Genomic DNA, 5,000 nt, shown 5'->3' with positions numbered 1-5,000 from the left:
GGTTCGAGAGAGGCGCAATCGCCCGGAGTTTGGCGAGTAGACGCTTTAGGTGCGACCACCCGTGCTCCCAACTGAGCTTGCCGCTGCCGACAGAGGCCCGGGAGCGTGCTGTCGTGGCATTGCCGGCGGGAGACAACACGCGCCACCTACGGTGACCGGCAGCTCCAACGCCAGCGCCACAGAAGGACAAAAGCCCCACTTGGGTGCCGAAGCGAACTCTCCCAGCACAGCGCACGCGCCAACACGTCCGCACAGCTGCGATACAAACCACCTGCGAGAACCGCAGAGGCGACCGAGCAGCAGACGGCGTCGCGGCGCCGAGCGCCGGGCGGCGGCGCATCCTCAGCGCACACAGTCCTCAATCGGACCAGCACACTGCAGATGTCCACCGCGCTTCGCACCGGGCCCGCGAGGACCTACTTTGGCCGCACGGCGCCGCGTGCAGGGTGCGCCGGCGCGCAGCTGCGCCGCCTGCCGCCTCCGTCGGCCGGCGCGCCTGCCACTGGCCGCCCCCACCAGCCGGCTGTAGCGCGTGCGCCCACGCACCGCACGGCCAACACGCCGGGAGGCCCCCCCTCACCGGCCGGGGACGGTCCCACCCAGCCACCGCCGCGTATCGCTTCACACCCACATGCCATTCACGTTCGTGGGCATGGTGGGTATCGCTGCAACAACCGGTTGGTAGCTCAACCGATCGTCGCCATCACTGATTCACCCCTAGCGAGAACAACCGCACCACAACGGTTTACCAGTTGTTCATTTGCGTAACGTCACCAGCAAACGTAGGCGTCCATCGCCATTTGCAAATTCAACGATTGTTGCATGCCTGTGTCAGGTGTCACGACACACTGTCTGCCCACATACACGCAACAACATGTCCACGCTTAGCGAACACGTGGAAGGTGGCCCCCGTACGTATGCGATGTCCATTGCGCGAACGACTGTCAACCGGCCTCTGTCGCATGTCGCAGATGTGGAACGCAGTGCACCGTGCTATCACGGTGTGTGAGAAGAGACGACTACGTCTGACAACACGCGCCACTACATCAACAGACGGCTCATGCTGATCGCCATCCAGGGCATACCACACTGCAATCCAGCTCTTATAGGGAGACGACACGTAGCTGAGTGCACAACATTTGGACCGCATGGTTCGCCGTTGTTGGCGCAGTCGTTGTACGGTCACATGTACCACGATGTATCATTCAGTACATGAGGACCAATGTGCAGTACAGTGTGTGATTTGGACGTACAACATCAGCGGACAGTTGACACAGGCCGTACCACAGCGTAGGCTAAGTGCTTCGCCATGCGAATGCCAATGAACAACTGCAAATGCCAATGAACAACTGCAAAGGGCATTGAGCATGTACGTCCTGCTGCCATCCACATTACAGTGTATAGCTGCAAGGTGTTTAACATGAAGCGATACACTGGGGACCGGGCAGTGCGAGTAGCAAACTATATTGCGGGGGTTGCAGTTAGGCAACACTACACTAATTTAACGCGTCGTATGACAATTACAGAGCAGGTTAAGGCCCAACGTGTGTTGGGTTAAGGCCCAACGTGTGTTGGGTTAAGGCCCAACGTGTGTTGGGTTAAGGCCCAACGTGTGTTGGGTTAAGGCCCAACGTGTGTTGGGTTAAGGCCCAACGTGTGTTGGGTTACGTTAAGGGGCAATGTGGGTTACGTTAAGGGGCAATGTGGGTTACGTTAAGGGGCAATGTGGGTTACGTTACGGCGCAATATAGGTTACGTTACGGCGCAATATAGGTTACGTTAAGGGGCAATGTGGGTTACGTTACGGCGCAATATAGGTTACGTTACGGCGCAATATAGGTTACGTTAAGGCGCAATATCGGTTACGTTAAGGCGCAATACAGGTTACGTTAAGGCGCAATACAGGTTACGTTAAGGCGCAATACAGGTTACGTTAAGGCGCAATACAGGTTACGTTAAGGCGCAATACAGGTTACGTTAAGGCGCAATACAGGTTACGTTAAGGCGCAATACAGGTTACGTTAAGGCGCAATACAGGTTACGTTAAGGCGCAATGCAGGTTACGTTAAGGCGCAATGCAGGTTACGTTAAGGCGCAATACAGGTTACGTTAAGGCGCAATGCAGGTTACGTTAAGGCGCAATGCAGGTTACGTTAAGGCGCAATACAGGTTACGTTAAGGCGCAATACAGGTTACGTTAAGGCGCAATACAGGTTACGTTAAGGCGCAATACAGGTTACGTTAAGGCGCAATACAGGTTACGTTAAGGCGCAATACAGGTTACGTTAAGGCGCAATACAGGTTACGTTAAGGCGCAATACAGGTTACGTTAAGGCGCAATACAGGTTACGTTAAGGCGCAATACAGGTTACGTTAAGGCGCAATACAGGTTACGTTAAGGCGCAATACAGGTTACGTTAAGGCGCAATACAGGTTACGTTAAGGCGCAATACAGGTTACGTTAAGGCGCAATACAGGTTACGTTAAGGCGCAATACAGGTTACGTTAAGGCGCAATACAGGTTACGTTAAGGCGCAATACAGGTTACGTTAAGGCGCAATACAGGTTACGTTAAGGCGCAATACAGGTTACGTTAAGGCGCAATACAGGTTACGTTAAGGCGCAATACAGGTTACGTTAAGGCGCAATACAGGTTAGGTTAAGGCGCAATACAGGTTAGGTTAAGGTACGACATAGGTTAGGTTAAGGTACGACATAGGTTAGGTTAAGGTACGACATAGGTTAGGTTAAGGTACGACATAGGTTAGGTTAAGGTACGACATAGGTTAGGTTAAGGTACGACATAGGTTAGGTTAAGGTACGACATAGGTTAGGTTAAGGTACGACATAGGTTAGGTTAAGGTACGACATAGGTTAGGTTAAGGTACGACATAGGTTAGGTTAAGGTACGACATAGGTTAGGTTAAGGTACGACATAGGTTAGGTTAAGGTACGACATAGGTTAGGTTAAGGTACGACATAGGTTAGGTTAAGGTACGACATAGGTTAGGTTAAGGTACGACATAGGTTAGGTTAAGGTACGACATAGGTTAGGTTAAGGTACGACATAGGTTAGGTTAAGGTACGACATAGGTTAGGTTAAGGTACGACATAGGTTAGGTTAAGGTACGACATAGGTTAGGTTAAGGTACGACATAGGTTAGGTTAAGGTACGACATAGGTTAGGTTAAGGTACGACATAGGTTAGGTTAAGGTACGACATAGGTTAGGTTAAGGTACGACATAGGTTAGGTTAAGGTACGACATAGGTTAGGTTAAGGTACGACATAGGTTAGGTTAAGGTACGACATAGGTTAGGTTAAGGTACGACATAGGTTAGGTTAAGGTACGACATAGGTTAGGTTAAGGTACGACATAGGTTAGGTTAAGGTACGACATAGGTTAGGTTAAGGTACGACATAGGTTAGGTTAAGGTACGACATAGGTTAGGTTAAGGTACGACATAGGTTAGGTTAAGGTACGACATAGGTTAGGTTAAGGTACGACATAGGTTAGGTTAAGGTACGACATAGGGTAGGTTAAGGTACGACATAGGTTAGGTTAAGGTACGACATAGGTTAGGTTACGGTACGACATAGGTTAGGTTACGGTACGACATAGGTTAGGTTACGGTACGACATAGGTTAGGTTACGGTACGACATAGGTTAGGTTACGGTACGACATAGGTTAGGTTACGGTACGACATAGGTTAGGTTACGGTACGACATAGGTTAGGTTACGGTACGACATAGGTTAGGTTACGGTACGACATAGGTTAGGTTACGGTACGACATAGGTTAGGTTACGGTACGACATAGGTTAGGTTACGGTACGACATAGGTTAGGTTACGGTACGATATAGGTTAGGTTACGGTACGATATAGGTTAGGTTAAGGTACACATTGTTGTAAGGAAAGGTTTAATGGGGGGCGGGGCGGGGCGGCCGGTTTGTTGATTGTGATTATAGTAAGTGGATGCCTGCGGCATCATCTGATTTGCCACGTCAGGATGCACCTTTGGCTCATGACAGGCGGCGCTCTCATTCCATGCTTGTGGCAGACCTGTGTCTTTCATTCCTGCCATTGTTTGTGTGCTGTGAGAGGAGGCAGTATTGTGATGTTGGGTGCACCCCTGTGTAGGACATGTGTGGGTGTTGGTGGCTTGGCTGAGCAATGGTGGTTGTCGGGTGGGTGGGATATTCTGTTTTCTGAGTGGACCTCCCAGTCTGGTTATGACAGTGTGGATTGTCTAATGTGGCGGAGAGGATGCACTGGGTGTTGTTCCATGCTGGTGCTTACATATTGTCTGTGTGCGTGTTACAGGCAGAGAGTAGTGCGTGATAAGGGTGTGTGGCTGACGTGTGGTTGTGATTGTGAGCAGAGTCTTTCAGCATGTATACGGACAGTTGTATACATTATCTGTATTCTGATGGCTCTATCTATTACTAATCAGCGCCGTGTATACGTTTAATCCGGTTCCAGTCGAAACTGTTGTATCTCTGTACATTAGTGACACGGCGAGCCCGCTATGTAGTTACTCGTCTCGGCAGCTTCCACCGGTGTATGGCAAATGATTATAAGGAATCAGTCTAGTCGTCAATACCGATGGTGTGACGTCACATGTCTGGGGTGGGGGACGCTGCGCCCTTCCGGTGGGTCATGGCCTAGAAAGACTCTTCCCACGCAGGGGGGCGTGGACTGTCATTGACTCTTCCAGGTAATATACTTGCCGTACGTTCTTGCGACTGCGAGTGCAACGCTCACCGGTACCGACATGGATGGAGCGCCTCCTAGCTGACCGCTCAGCATCGGCATTCGTACAGAGAGCAACGCGGTCGCGTCTCTAGCTCGTAACTGGTACAGCCCGCAGCTCATGTATAGGGACAGCGGGAATGTCGCATATTGGAGATAACTCTTCATGAAACGCATGTTATAGGGGTGGATTGCACATTGCGACTGCGGGAAAAGTCCGCCGTTCATCCGCTGGAGTTGCGAGTTGG

The sequence above is a fragment of the Schistocerca americana genome, unplaced genomic scaffold, assembly GCF_021461395.2.
Source record: "Schistocerca americana isolate TAMUIC-IGC-003095 unplaced genomic scaffold, iqSchAmer2.1 HiC_scaffold_798, whole genome shotgun sequence".
Lineage (NCBI taxonomy): Eukaryota > Metazoa > Arthropoda > Insecta > Orthoptera > Acrididae > Schistocerca > Schistocerca americana.
This window is presented reverse-complemented; position numbering follows the sequence as displayed.